Source organism: Arvicanthis niloticus, chromosome 4, assembly GCF_011762505.2.
Source record: "Arvicanthis niloticus isolate mArvNil1 chromosome 4, mArvNil1.pat.X, whole genome shotgun sequence".
Classification (NCBI taxonomy): Eukaryota; Metazoa; Chordata; class Mammalia; order Rodentia; family Muridae; genus Arvicanthis; species Arvicanthis niloticus.
The window spans coordinates 88484700-88501110 of NC_047661.1; the positions used below are offsets into that span (position 1 = coordinate 88484700).

At 41.2% G+C, this 16411-nt stretch overlaps 1 protein-coding gene across 3 annotated transcripts in view; it reads left to right on the plus strand.

Annotated features, from left to right (window-relative positions):
• Positions 1–16411, plus strand: part of Vav3 (vav guanine nucleotide exchange factor 3) — a 321021-nt gene that overhangs the window by 77033 nt on the left and 227577 nt on the right. The gene's annotated exons all lie outside the window — the stretch shown is intronic.

The window sequence follows — 16411 nt, forward strand, 5'->3', positions numbered from 1 at the left end:
TAAAATTAAAATCATACTCTCAAAAATTCTAGTCATTTTTAATGAAGCAATATGAATTCAAATCCCTTTCCTGTGAGTAGCCTTGAGTCCAGCTACTGCGTTACATTATGAAAGTATGCATGTATAAAGAGAAAGTAAGGTAAGCTGAGTGTAGGGTGCAGCTCTGTGTTTCAAAGCCTGTCTGACATGTGCAAGGCTTTGGTTTTGATTCTTAGTTGCAAGACTCATTATTTGCATGAGTGCGTTGTCTGCATTTGTATCTGTGCACCACGAGCATGCCAGGTGCCCTCAGAGTCCCTGAGACTGCACTTGCATATGGCTGTGAGCCATCATGTGGGTCTTAGGGATCCAGCCTGACCCTCTGCAAGAACAAGTGCTCTTAACCAGTCTGCCATCTCTCCACTCCCCATTCTTATTCTTTAACTTGGGTACTGGTATCTTCCCAAATATCTCTCTGAGACTGGCATTTTACTTAACTTTCATGATGTAATATCTGGCTATGTAATAAAATCCAAGCACTTAGCAGGAACTTGTCACACAAATATTAGGAATTTGATGCTGACATAGAGCAAAGATGGGTAGCTCTTTCTTGTGGGGAGGTTGAAGCCTGAGCCTCTTTCTGGCTTAGACCTGGAGTCATTCTGTGACCTTTGAATAGTTCTCAGCCTTGTGGCTCCTCAGGCTTCTTGCCAATGTGGAAGAAAATGGAGGAGATAATATCAGGGATTGCTTTTTATCTCAGGCAAGCTGGTATTTAACTGAGTTGGGGTCACAAGCAAAGTGACGGTAGATAAAATATGGTAGCACAAGGAACAGAAAGCCAGGCCACAAATAGGCAAAGGGAAGCCTGTTTATGGCTGTGCTCTGTGACTAGGGACGATAGGGAAATCCAGTTGAAATACAAATGGCGGACACCATGCTGCACAGCTGTTCTGAAAGCTGAGAGAGAAGTTCCTAGTTTCATACTTCTCCAGTCCTGTCCCAGCCCGCACATTCTCTTCTGGGGAAATGGAAATTGAAAACAATTTAAGGAAATGAAAAATGAAAAAAACAAATCTGACTTTTAAATACTTATTAAAGAGCCATCCTTCCTGTCCCATTTAAGCTCCCAAGATATAGGGATAAAAATTGGAAATTTTGGAAATACTTTTTAAAATGCGTGGGTTTGTTTTAGTGGAGTTACATGGCCTGTTTGATGACACAGTAGAAGCTTTGGAGAAAGAGCGAGGTTTGCAAAACTTGAATGTAAAGGAACGCACTCTTTAGTGTTTGTGGACAAATGCATTCTCTTTCTGGCTACTTACATTGTTTCCACAGTGGTAAGACTGAGAACGGATCAGGCCTGGGTTGGTGGTTTGGACTTGAACCTGTACTTGTTACTCTACAGCCATGAGCTTTGCGGGTGCCTGTGTTGACGATCTCTCTCTCCAGACTGTGTGTAACATAAAAATATAGTTGTGTCCCTACTATTAAACACTCCAAGTAAAATGGTCAGTGCCATCAGTTACTGAACATTCACAAAGCCTTTTATAAAAAAAGTTTCACGTAGATATTAATGTTTAATCCTTATAACAGGCTTATGAGGGGGCACTAGTATTTTTCTCATTATGCTAATGAGGAATTCTGTTCCCCAAGTCACATATCTAATATGAGATGAAGCAAGGGTTTGAATTCAGATCTGGCTGATTCTCTGCCACTATCCCACAATTCCAGCATGTTTACATAACACATACATAACATAACATAACATAACATAACATAACAGATTGTAACAGGGCACATACTCCCTGGTGCTTTGCATATATGTAGATGTAGTTTATCTCCAAATCCTGCTATGTGGCTACTATTCTTGATTACAGATCTTGAAGTAATTCATGCAGTTCTACATTTTTTAGTATAACGATAATGAATAAATGTTAAAGAAGAGATAACATAATAATTTCTAATATTGGGAATCTGAATGAAAACAGGATTTGGAGAAGACTGGGATATAGCTCAGTGGTAGAGTGTTTAGTTAGCATGCATGAGGTCCTCTCATAGAGAGGATGCTACCTCTGTGGTATAAACAGCCATTAACTTCATCAGAACAGCTGGGACTATTTGAAAGCAATGCGTAAGATCTGGCTTGTTGATTGTTGGTGTTAACTCATAGAAGGAGGGGTGAAGTAGCTCATTAGACACTCTTGTGATATATAGGACTTTCATGCCTGCACCTCTTAGACAGTAATTCTGAGTAATTCTGTCCTAATTACATGGGGCTTTGTGCAGCGATGGGGAAGTTGTCATCCATGCTGGGGTAAGACTTTCCACATTACTGATGCGTTAGGCTCATTCTTGGTCTTGTAAGTAACCCTTCATCCATGTTCTATAGTTAAGTGCAATAAGCTCATTGTTTCCCCAGGTTGGACTTTTGTGAAATCATACTTGGTTTGTCTTTGGAGTCCTGTGAGGAGGGGTAGGGGGACAAGTATTTAGAGTTCCTCAGGGAAAGAGTTTCTGTGATGCTTGACCTAGTCAGCAGGCTCATAATGGAACTGATGCTGAGTTTGGGAAGAACAGTGACCCTGTCCTTGCGTGCCCTAACTCAATGGCCAAGTAGACAGGCAGCTAAAGCTACCTAAGCTATCTGATGATGGACTGTCTTGACATGACTGTCTTTCTCTATATAGAATGAAGTAGTGTGCCTCCTTATTCTCACAGCAGTTGTGGTGTCCCTGCTATGGTAGTAAGGTAGGGAACTATAGCTGAGCCCTCAGAGGTGGCATTTCCAGAGGGTGAATCCTGGAGTGGCCATCTTCTTGTCTATGGTATGGGGCTGCATTCTTGCTTGATGAGTGGGGTGAAGAATACACTGCAGTTCCTGAAAGTAGCATCTATGGGTGGGGTCTCATGCAGGCTGTGGCATTTGTTGCATGGCTTTTCTTGTGGGAGCTAAGACATGCTGCTGAAGCTGAGCTGTCAGCCCAGAGAGAATTTGATGTCCCAAGGGAGAAAATAAGACAAGAAAAATGATATGATGGTGTTATCCACTACGTAAGCCTCTGATTTGTCAAGTAAATTGGATGAAAGAGAAAATGAGATAGAAATGTCTTGTTTCTTGTGGATGGTGATCTAAAAGAGAAAGGGAGCCCAAATTAAATCTGTGTTCATAACCCTTTCTGCTATTCAAAAATTTGGAGTAATTCTTCCTGTGAGAAGAATCAGATGATGAGAAAAGTAGGCGAAAGAGAAGTTATAGAAAATACCCCCATCCATGAAGAAGGGAAAAGTCTGCAATTCTGCATGCAGATGGGGCCCTTAACAATGGCTGTACAGGAGACTATGTTAATTAGGGCATAGTCTGTGCCTGCTTGAACTGCTGTCCTAGACAGTGTGGGATATTAAGCAGAAATGCCATCTAAGCAATGATGGGGAGACTTCATTTTTTTCTGAGGTGAGACTTTTGATGGTGCAGCTACTTGGGTACCTATGCTAACATATATCAAAGTGCTTCAACTCTCACTACTAATAAGTTTAGAACTCACACTTGGCAGCTTTGGGGTCTAGAAATATAAACATGAAGACAATGTGTTATATTTTTTACTGCACAAAGTGCTGGTTACCACTGATCCTGATTCTCAGAAGCATTGTGAAGGTAGCCTCTAACTGCTTCCTGTACCTCGGATGGGCCAATCAAGGCACAGAAGGTCAGACAGTGAGGTTAAGGTCATCTGCCTTGGGGACAACAACAGGATCTGGGCTCAGACATTCTGGCCTTTCTCCTCTTTACTCTTGTCTGCTCTCCTTGTTTTGAGTCTCACTGGATGGTCAGGGAGAGGCTGAACAAGTAGGAGAAACCAAAGGTTTTTGTTTTTGTTTTTTTTTTTTGTTTGTTTGTTTGTTTTTAAATCAAAAAGCATAAGAGATTTATTGGCTTTGGATCCAGTTTTGGATTGGGTCATCTGTGAGGAAGGTGAGATTCAGGATGCTGTGTGAGGCACAGCATAATGGTGACAGAAGTGGGTAAGTCTAGATATTCATCGGTTTCATAGGTTCTCAAGTATGCATGGATACTTTGTAGCTGTCCCCTCTGCCCTGGTGACACCATGCAGTTCTCCAGTCTTTGCCTACCCTCTTTAGTGTTGGTTTCAGGGACATATTTGGAATCAGAGTCTTGACATGGATGTGTCTGCTGTGGGAAATTAAGACTATCCTGAAATGTCAGTCAACCCAGATGAGTGGTGATTTTCTCTTAGGACATGGCAAGGAGCACACATTTTGAATGCTGTAGAATGGCTTGTGATTATTTTGCCGTTCAGCAGTTCCCCGGTTCCTAATATTGAGTTCTTTATTCAATGCCAGTTCACTTCAGCTTGCTCGGAATTAACATCAACACAAATTCTAATTGAATCTAATTACTATTTGCCTCTTCTGTCAAAAGAAAGGTTGTGATGCCGATTAAGTTCTATTTTGGGTAAGAACAGTGTTTCTAAGGTGGGTCTTGGTCTGAGTTCTGGCTTCCTTTCTAGGCTGTGGTCTCTAGTGACAAACTTGACCTCCCTGATTATTCCCTAATCCATAAATTGAGAATCAGTGTATACTTAATAAGTTAATGGATGTAAAGTGAGAGAGCATAGGTGTAAGTCTATACCTCAGTAAACACTAGCCATTACTACGTTTATTGTTATGATTATCACTAATGTTATATTTGATTTTACTTTCTCCTGTTGTAGTCCTGGAGGTAGACCTTAGGGGGTTACACATGCTAGACAAGAAGGTTACCTCACTGTACTATTACACTACATCCTCAGCTGCTGCTGTTAACTCCCTATCCCTCTACTCCTCCTTATTCTGAGGCAGGATCTCATTAACATACCCAGACCGACCATGAACCCATCCTGTAGTCCAGGCTGGCCTTAGATTTGCAGTCTTCTTGCCTCAGTGTTCCCAGTAGCTGGGATGACAGACTTGGGGCACAGGACCTGGCTAATACTATTATTTTTAATAAGTTTGAGATTCATTGATAAACATCTGGGGTCCAATTTTTGAATTAAATATAAGAACTATTGTCACTGGAGGGATGAGGTTAGGAGGTAAATCATGTTCTTCCAGCAATATTCTGTACAGCCGTCCTTCTTCTGCGACTTCACATCTCCTTGGGGAAAGCAACTTTTCCCTTTCTGCATTTAGTTCCGATGGGTTGTTCCGCAGGACTACCCCTGCATTTGCCATGGGATGGGGTTTGGGATGTTGCATGCTTCCACTTCTGCTTTGTTCCCTCTGATTTACAAGTGTTGCCTATGGGTCTGTGAGGTTTGGAGGAGCTTTGGCATCTGGCTTTCACGTTTCATGTCAAATGTTCCCAGTTCAGAGGGAATAGAAGCCTGGGAGGAGCCTAATGGCATCTTGTGCCCAGAGCTGGATCCCTAAGCCTGTGGATTTTTTCCGTGATGCCAGCCAATGTATTCCTCATTTTTTTCTTCTTTGAGACAATTTCTCTTAGTTTTTTTCTACCAAGAGTGACAGAAATGAATGGGTTTTGAAGTGTTTAACAAATCAAAGGGTTTTAAGCATGTAGAAATGTTTTTTGTTATCCCTATACCATGGAGAAAATCTGGCTCAGTCTTTCCATCCATCATTAGTGAAGGAGAGAGACAAGATAGAGTCCCAGAACCTCTCTGCTTTGTGATAGAAATATATGTGTGTGTATGCATATATATAATTGTGATGTATATATGCATATATATAATTGAGATATATATAATTGTGATATATATATATATATATATATATATATATATATATATATATATATATTAAATACCTTATCATCTTCATTGACTAGGGTATGAAGGTTTTCAGGTTTCAGTGGGTCACAGCTATCAGGAGCCTTTCCCATTTCTGTTTCTGATTTTGGGGGATCAAGGAAATACACATAAGAACATCTGCAGATTGCATATGACTGACATCTGGCCTATTTAGAATGTCTCAAAAGGACAGAATAAAGGCATTCCAGAACCTTCTCTCACCAAGGCATGAATAGCAGAGATACTGATTCGGGCCAAATGATTTCAGAAGTCAGCAAACCCTATAAAGCTTAGTGTGACCTCACCTACGCCCTCTAAGTTTTTTCTTTGTCTATTACTGGACTAAACTATACTTTTTTGTGGGACACAAATGACTGGCTTACTGCCCAAAGAATGATTAAGCGAATGGATTTCGATCAAGTCTAGAGCTAGCAGTTTGCATTGATACAGATCATTCAGACGGCTGTGTGTGGACATGGGCAGCGTCTAAGGAGGACAGCAGTGTCACGTTTGCTCAAACTCAATGTGGCTTGATGAAATGATAGTACACATTCATTATTTATACTCTGTGCTGTCCTTGGCTCATATAAGAGTGTTTTGTTGAATGTTTTGTTTAGAGACTTAGACATTGAACTCTGTAGCACAACTGTCACTGAAGGCAGCTGCTGCATTGAGCTCATCAAGTTTTCTTTCCAGGATATGAATTAAATTTGTAGCTACATCACACTAGACTCAGGGTAAATGTTGGGTAGGGCTTTTAACACCTTAAGTGCATTGGGTGTGCTGAGAAAATCAAGGGATACTGAATTAATGTAATATTAAATAGGGCTTTTACTTGATCTGTTTGGTAGAAATTTCTACCTGTTCTCCCCACCCCCATACAGATTATTAATGATAACCTGCTGCTATCAAGCCAACCCTCCATTGTGAGATAATGTGTCTGTCTAGCCCATAATGCCTTGTGATAGGTTTATTTAGTGCTGTTGCTAAGGCTACTTCCTACAATTTGTGTGTTTTTACCTTTCAACCTTTCCAATCTGACCCATACACCTCAGGGTATATGCATAATAGACCAAGAACCTTTGTCTGCCTAGTCTGTGATGTAATGCCTGGCTGGCTTCCCAGCCCTTTGTACTTGGAGGACTGAATCATCTCCACATCCCTATTCTTTACTTCCAGTCTTGATAGACAGTGGAAATCTCACCTTTCAAAGTACCTACACTAGCATCCTGCATGTGATACTTGAGAGCCTGTATTGGATCATTTTCTGCAACTCTTTGCCTGGCTTTCCCAGTCATAAGAAACTGCCTAACCAAAGGCTCCCAAGCCTTTCCTGTTTGCAGCTGCTCTAGGGACCTCATATTGGGTGGCTCGAAAGAGTCTTCTTGTCTAGAACACACACACTGATCGACAGCTGTATGTGTAACCAGGATGAACTAATGTGAGAATAGAGTCTTTCTCTCTTTGCAGTAATTTTTTTGTACTCTCTCCCTGGTAGTGTCTAGTAGTGTCACGTTTCCCTTTTGAAGCCTTCCCTCACCTGCCTGATATTATTCAAAGCTTTCAGAGGTCATGCAGTCTGCAGGGCCCCAGTTGTTTCAGAGCCCTCGACTGAATTGATCAGTGTGGTTTCCACCAGTCTGGTATGGTAATGGACTGGTGCAGCGTGTTTTCTGGGATGGTACCCAATGCTCTTGCTTCCATTACTCTTCAACCTGAGGAGCCCAGCCACCCCCACAGCTCCATCAAGCCTGCTGAGGCTTGATTCCTTGTCTTTGCAGTGACTTTGTTCAGATCTTCCTTGGAATCCATTCCTATCAGCAAGCCTGCGTCAGATCCTTCTTCTGCATACCTCACACACTTACCAGCTTCCAATTCCAGGGTGGCTCTGGAGATCTCCCATTTCTTCTTCTAAGAAGACTCCAAACTTTTCCTGAGTCAGTTTACATCCAGTCTGTTGATGAATATGCCAAGAGTCAACCAACCACATAAAGGCCTCCTTTACTTTGTCCCCTTGAAGAGAAGCTGGTTTGTCTTTCTACAATGAAGGAGTAGCTCTGGAGTGGTTACTCCTTTGCAAAGAACATTCCTTTCCTGGGCCTCTTTTTGTTTATTTAAGCAGAGAAGGGGGCAAAGTTTTCAGCCTTCTCCTGTGTGTGTGTGTGTGTGTGTGTGTGTGTGTGTGTGTGTGTGTGACTGGCTGTTAACACAGTCACTGGATCATTAGTGGTATTCCTCTCCTTGAGTTTGGAACAGTGCTAACCTTTTCCAGCAGTGTCTCTGCCTGTCTTATTTTCTTAGCAGTATTGAATGCCTGGGGGAAGTTTCCTATTTTTACCACATCTTGTAGAATTCTAGTAACTGACCCATGCAAAGGTCATACTTTATACCAGGGTTTCTTTTTCTTCTTCCTTTTTCTAATTGGTTATTTTATTTATTTACATTTCAACTGTCATCTCCCTTCCCAGTTTCCCTTCCACAAACTCCCTATCCTCTCCCCCTCCCCTACCTCTATGAGGGTGCTCCCTTACCAGCCTACTCCTGCCTTAGTGCCCTAGCATTCCCATACCCTGGGAGCCTCCACAGAACCAAGGGGCTCCCCTCCCAATGATGTCTGATAAGGCAATCCTCTGCTAAGATATCCAGCTGGAGCCATGTGAACTCTTTGGTTGGTGGTTTAGTCCCTGGGATCTCTGGGGGATCTGGATGGCTGTTACACACTCCTTCAGCTCCTTCACTCTTTGTCCCAACTTCTCCATTTGGGTCCCTGCACTCAGTCCAATGTTTGACTGTGTGCATCCATATCTGTATTGGTCAGGCTCTGGCAGAGTGTCTCAGAGGACAGATTTACCAGCCTCCTGTCAGCAAGTGCTTCTTGGCATCAGCAATAGAGTCTGGGTTTGTTGTCTGCAGCTGGGATGGATCCCCAGGTGGGGCAGTCTCTGGATGGCCTTTCCTTCAGTCTCTGCTCCACTCTTTGTCCCTGCATTTCCTTTTGACAGGAGGAATTTTAGATTAATATTTTTGAGGTGGGTGGGTGGTCCCATCCCTCAACCAGGAGCCATGCCTGGATATGGTCTCTATAGGTTCTATCTCCTATTTATTGGGTACTTTGGCTGATGTCCTCTCTGTTGGGTCATTCTACCAGGGTTTCTTAAACTCATCTATTCACAACCTTTTTATGGTGGAGATATTTTTCCATGACCCAAGGTATTTAGGTATATAAAACAGACATACAAATCAAACATCAATAAGTTATAAGTTGTTAATTAATGCTTAAATAATTCTTTTTACCATTTAATAAATATGAAAGCAAATTTGCATACTAATTAGCTATATGTGCTTTTTTGTCTAAAGATAATACAATCCAAAGATAATCTAGCTTGATACTTACATACTGAGAATGATGTAGGAAAAATATTAAAAACCTGTGTTTTTTCATAATTATATCATTGTTTTTTATGAGAGAAAAAACTTTGCATGCAAAATGAAAATATTGCGATAACTGTTAAATACAATGAAAATTTACCACGTCAAATATACAGTGTATATTTATAGCATGCAGTGATCTTGAATCTGAACTTTACATGTGTCTGGCTGTTTGTTGCTGTTGCATGGCGTAATGGCTTGTGAAGTGTGTGCATGGGTTGTGTGTGTGTGTGCATGCATGCATGGTGTGTGTGTGCTTTGTGTGTTCCGAATGAAGGCTGCAGTGAAGCCATGCGATGCATCGTGGGTAGATGCATTCATTACATGCTGAATTTAGAATTAATATTTGCTTGCTGCCCATTCAGAAACCTCTTATTATTGTTAAGTTTTTAATACCCCCCCGCACTCATTTACATAACCCCACACACATGGTTGAAGCATTTTTGTTTTATATTTTGGTGCTCTTTCAAGTTCACTGTTTTGTGATCTACTTTTTTTAATGGTCTTGCAGCCAGTTCAAAAATAAATAAATAGTAAACAATCACCAAGAACTCTTAATCTTCACACAGTTGAAAACTTCTGGGTTAGTGCATCCTAAGTAATTTTCTGAAGAGCCTCAGTGTTCTGAGAAATATTAGTAGGAAGCTTGGGAAGAAAGCTTCCTGCTGAGAAAGTTTGGGAAGTCCTGCATGCTCCCTGAGGTGTCTCAGCACAGGCATTGGAAACCTTGCCTAGTCTAGGCTTTCTCATGATTGTGTACTGTTAGCTGTTTAGGTATCATGTGGTTGTTTCACACTTATTGTGTAAAAACCGATCTTTCTTTTCTCTTTAAACTCATTTGTTTTTGGGTAAACCTGTTGGTTCACCCTGCCAGGAAGTACACAGTAACAAGCACTTCTTTACCGGTGCTTACTTCTGCCTTGTGAAATCTCCTGTTTCACGATGAAGTCACTTCTTGTTTTGTGGTCAGTTCCAAGTCATCCCAGAAGAATCTTCAGAGCAATTTCCAGCAGTTCCAATTCTGACAGTTGCTGCCTTGCCAGTGATTGGTCCCTATTTCTGACAATTCATCTTCTCCTCTTCTGCATCATGCAAAACTGACTTCGCCTCATCAAGTCACGTTTCTTCCCTGAGATTATGAAGTCAGGTACACAAGTATTTTCTTCACTCCTTGTCCCAGGTGGCATGCGTATGGGAAGGGTGTGAAAAAGTCCCTCATGATGACCCTGCTTTGTGGAGTTGAATTGAGGAGTTTGGTTGGACTTTGTGGGTAAAGTGATTTGAGTCGGGTGGAACACAGAGTAAGGGGAACTTTGAAGTACAGTGTTTCTCCCACAGCTCTGCTGTCTGTGGTTTTCATTAACAATGCTTGAACATAACCATAAAATGTTAAATGGCAAATTGCAGAATGGACTCATAAGTTTCGAATCCATTCATAACCAATGAGAAGAACAGAGCTGAAGATTCAGGGATTATTGATAACCAGTCAGGCTGGGGAACAAAGGAAGTGTAGAGTGAAAAAGTCCAGTGCGATCTCATTTTAACCTGGGTTGGAAATCATTCCTTTGTCTAGCATTATCTGGGCTGTGAGTGTAGCCACTCAGTAGTGATCTCATTTTCAGGTAGATGGTTGTGGTATCACAGGGCTTATGCTTAAGCAATCCTTTACTTACCTGAGAGGGATTCATTCAGTACTCCCAGTGGATGCCTGAACACTCAGTACTGAACCCTTTCACATATATAGTTACATATAAATACACACACACACACACACACACACAATTTTAATGCCTTATCTATCATAATTACCTACTGTGGATATAATATTTATTGTGTGATGTTCCATAGAAAAACTAGTGCTTGTCTCTTTCTCCTTCACAATTTCATAGATGAGGTTTCATTCTTATTGACCTTAGCAACCTCAGAATACATTTTTATCTTCTCCTTAATTAAGTTGAGATTTTCTACCTTTTCACTTACAAGGAGATTTTTATGGATTTTCATTGGCATGTCCAGATCACCACTGCTACTGCTCTTGCCTTATGGAGATGTTATTAAGTTAAATGCCAGTTACTTAAAACAGAAGCCTGGATATGGTGCCAGTCAATCTGATATCCAAGATGGCTACCTAGCAGCTAACAGGGAGGTTGTATTTATAGTGTAGATTCACTGGACAAAGGGATGATTATGGGTTAGAAGGTATGGAGTAGTGTGACCTGAAAAGTTATAATACTCAGGATGGCTAACAATAGAAAACTTAATTGTTTATTTCTAGAATTTTCCATTAACTATTTTCAGATTGGTTGATCCTGGGTACATGAGACCATTCTAAGGAAAACTACAGACAAAGGGGGAGTTTGTTCCCAGACATGAAAGTCTCAAAAGGCAAACAGGCTACTCTAAGGCGAAGTCATGAAAGTGCTCTGTTTGACTGAAAGGTGAAAGTTCTTGACCTAAGACATGCAGAACCAAAACAAAAAGTTATGTGTCCATGCTTCTCAGATCGGGTCCGTGACAACAGTGAATCCCATGTCTGTAAAATTGTGAAGAGCAAGAAATGCCTCAGACGGGGAGACAGCTGGGGCCATAATTTATGATCACACTACCGTTGTTCACGAGTAGAAGAGAGGACTGTGTTGCACCAGAAAGAATTGAGCTTGCACAAAGATTCCAGCAACAGCTCTCAAACAAGCGAGGCCAAGCCATCACTGCAGTAAGGGCTGGTTACTTAGAGGCAGATCACACAATTCCGTACTACCCACAGATGGAGGTGTAACAGCAACAGGTGTCTTGGCAAGTGTTCTTTTTGAATAAGGGATCCATTTGGCTTTCTTCTCTCCTCCTACACTGAAAATCTTAGCTTCCATTGTTCTGCAGTGACAGGCAGTCAAGGTCTCTGGCTCTTAAGGTTGCTGAGCTGAAGAATCAAAACAAATGGAAGATAAACAAACAAGATAATTACAAAGTTGCAGTGGTAAACGCTACTGAGGAAGTAAACCAAGCGAAAGGTTAAAGAACTGAAGGAACCCTGCCAGGCAGAGGCTGAAATGTTAAAACCTTCTGAGAGGATGAGAGTATTACTCTGTTACTGCACTTCCAACTTACATATTAAAAAAGACCTGGAGGAAATTTTAATTAGATTTTGGTTCTGCCTTTCCCAGTATGTCCCCTGGAGCTAATTTAGTTCTCCAAATTGATCTCAGTATTTTTTTTTTCTTTTTCAATCCTAAACTCCCTTCAGGTGGTCAAACAGCCATGTCTTGGCAAGGGCATATTGGCATCCTGCATGGATGGCTTCCCTTTGGTGGCTTATAGTGGTGCAATCCTCTTCCAAAGCGCCCATGCTTCAGCTTTTCTGTTCCACCTGGGGCTGCTCCACCTTCAGGGGTAGTGACCATCTCTTAGAATTGTAAGCTCCTAGAAGGCATAAAGATGTCAGCTGTGCCCATACTTGGGAGAGAGAAAGGTATTCCAAAGAGAGAGGAGGAAATGCAGGGTGCCACTTTGATAGTGCGCCTCCCGTCAGCCTACCCACCGAGAATGTTATTTGCAGAACTGGAAATGTGGTTTGAGGGTTTAAGTGTGACTTTTACTTTTAAGTTTTTCCATAGAATAAATAGCAAATCTTTTGCTTAGATTTTTTTTTTTTTAAATTCTATTGAATTTCAAATATCCATGTAACTGTGTTCTGGCTGGTTTTGTGTGTCAACTTGACACAAGCTAAGAGTCATCAGAGAGAAAGGAGTCTTAGTTAAGGAAATGCCTCCATGAAATATAGTTGTAAGTTATTTTTTTCTTTTTAAATTGATATTCAATGGGGGTGGTTCCAGCCCATTGTGGTTAGTGCCATCCCTGGCCTGGTGGTGGTCCTGAGTTCTATAAGAAACAGGCCCAGGAAGCCACGTGAAGCAAGGCAGAAGAAGCATCCCTCTGTGGTGGCCTCTGGATCAGCTCTTGTCTCCAGATTCCTGCCCTGTTTGAGCTCCTGTCTTGACTTCCTTTGGTGAAGAACAGCAATGTGGAAATGTAAGCCAAATGAACCGTTGTTTTTTTTTTTTTTCCCAACTTGCATTTTGTTATGGTGTTTTGTCTTAGCAATAGAAACCCTAAGATACTATGTACTCAGAAATCTGTTTGTGTTTGTGTGTATGTGTGTGTATACATATATACATAAAATTATAAATATTTATAAATTTATATATTATCTATAATATATATTATTGTATATAATATTATATTCTTGATATATATTATAATCTTGAGAAATATATATCTTATATATATCAATATATATCTCTATCTATCTATATCAATATATATATCAAGAATATAATATTATATTCTTCACAGAGGTGTAGCAGTAGTGTACTGAACGACACGTTTATAAATACAGGCACACACATAACTTGTGATTCCTAACTTACATGCACTCATCAAAATTGTATTGTATTTCTTGTTTTGTGATAACTTGAGTTTCACTGTAGCTCTGGGTTGTGCATGTGTAATGTATGCTCTCTTGCAGAGGCTTTTAGGACAGAGGTGTTTTTTTATTTCTTTTTAAGAAATGCATTATATCACACAAGATATCAGTAATGAAATTAATGAGTATGGTAGAGCATGCTCAGTGCTACAACAGACAGTTGACAGCAGAAAAGGTTGCCTCCCTCTGAGTGGGAACACAGGAGAAAGGGATCTGCTGCCCTGTGAAGGAATTGTGAAGGAATTGTGAAGGAATTGTGAAGGAATGGTGAAGGAATATTCCTTGAGTGTTATCCTTTCACGGACAGGGCAGGAAGGATGCTGGCACTGGAGTTACCTTATTTTATGTCCTTTGTACTCATTTTCTTCTTTTTTCACAACAGCCCTACTATGTGAGCATTATCCCCACATTATGACTGGGGATTATGATGGTCAGAAATATAAAACTCATAGCTAGGGGACACTGGGTCATGAATCTGAGACCCTGTCTGGTCTTAGAGATATTCATCACCTATTGCCTTGCTTCCAAGTAAAAGTGAAAAGATGCCTCTGGTTAGTGGGAACGTCCTACAGAAAGGATCAGAAAAGGGATCCATCCTCCTGAAATGCTGGAGCCTCACAAATAATCCCTGCAGATCAAGTATAAGATATAACTAAATGAGCTGAGTCTTGAGGTCCAGCAGAAATTGAGCAAACGTGTAAGACCCAGGGCCTTTTGGGTGTGCACTGGGGGGTTTGAGCACTTTTAGCAGATGTGAGCTGAAACTCATGAACTCCATGCTGGAGTCGAGCATTGTGTCAGTGAGAGGAGGCTGTGGGGAGTGGTTGTCATGCTAGCAGCAGGAAGAACTGGTAGGAAACTGAGGAACCGTGGTAGAGAAACAGTGCAGAGCTTTGAGAGAGAAAACATGCAGCGTGCATGGTTGAAGAGCTTCTGGGTGATCAGGAACTGATGTGATCAGAGAGATGGAGTTAAAAGAGGGAAGGTCACTCCTAGATGACTGGAGGGGAGCAGGTTTTAGGGAAAGGGGAACATCTAGGTAGGAACAGGTGCACCTGAGAGCAGCCTGAAATGGATGGGAATCACCAAGGGCATTTGTATTCACTTACAGTAAACATATTCAGCAACCCAGTAGGTATTTTCCTTTTGCAGATTTTAAGTGAAGTTTCCCATTGTAAAGTTTCCTATAGACTGATGTTTTTGTTTTATTTTCTTACTCAGTATTTAGCAGGAGGTTGGTCCCATAGTGTCCTTAGAAATACTGGTCTTGCTTCTTTTCAAGTGACTTTTTATTATTATTATTATTATTATTATTATTATTATTATTATTATTATCAGAGTTGTTGAAGGAATATCTGTCAGTATTTGCAAGGTTATAGCAAGTCTTCACATTCTTACTGTGAGCCTCCTGCTGGACTGACCATATTCCATCTCAGCTGTGCTGAGAGACCCTTGACCCCACCACACTGATTTACAGCTGAGCTGCAGCTTATCCAAGTTACACAGGACATTTGGTGAGTCTAGTAAGTTATCGCACATGATGGATGAGAAATTCACAAGGATAATTGGAGGACTCCAGGGAAATAGCTCTCAGTAGCAGGTCCCCACCAGCAGCAACAATGCAGCGCTCTGAGCTTTGGGTCCTTCGGCTGTGATGCCCAACCGTGTGTTTTCTATAGCCCCTCATCTCCATTTCTTTTAAAGATTTATTTGCATCTACAGGAATATAGTGGTGATGGCGGGGATGGAAATGCACAGATGTTCTTGCCTGCCGGGGATTAGTACAGGAAGTGTGCTCCAGGACAAAGTGTGTACAGGATAACTGCAGGCAGCAGTGCTTGGCAGCCTCTGCAGCTGTGTGGAGTCTTGATGAGGGAGGCGGTTGAGTCACTTGTTTTCCACCCAAAGCACCTGCATTTTTGCTGGGATCCATTGTTGATTCCAGAACCTTCTCTGGTTTACCTCAGTGCCAGTTAGAATGCCCTCTGAGTATGAGCTGTTCTGATGAATCCAAACAGTGTGTGAAACAAAGGTGTTAGGACTTGTCAGTTCATGGCAAAGGCAGAAACTGTTAGGTTAGGATGAATGTATTAACATCTAGAGTAGTGCTCATGGATGCGTGAATATCTGCGAGCATGCGTGCATGTGTCTATGTGTGTATGTGTGTGTGTGTGTGTGTATGGATGATTTTATCAGAACTATGGTGGGTGATTATGGGTGTAGGTTTTTCCTTGTTACCCTTGGCCTGTTTTTCCATAAAGACAGAGTATGGATAATATTTGCTACTTATGAGTTAGCGGGCACCTTATCAACCATGTGCCAAATCATTTCCAGGGCCGTTTGTAATACATCTGAGGCAAGATGGTCACTATAAAATGCTTATGTTAGGTACAGGGAGAAAATGCTGCTGTTGTTAGTATAGTTCAGGGTTTTGATATTTTGATGTCTGACGGTGTTGGGTGTGGGTGGGTAGAGTAATAAAAAGCGTGTATGGAAGGTCAGACTCAGGGTGGAGGTAACGTGAAGTCTCCTTCTTAAGTCTGCCAAGCTTAGCAAGGGTTCTTCAGTAAAACAACTTCTAATGCATTTCCCAAAACATAAGTCTATGTTGTGGAAAAGCAGCAAGATAATATTTGAATTATTGACTGTTAGATAGTAAGTACGGGTTCCCGGATAAATGTTCTTCCAGGAAAATCACTATAAAATCTAATAATGA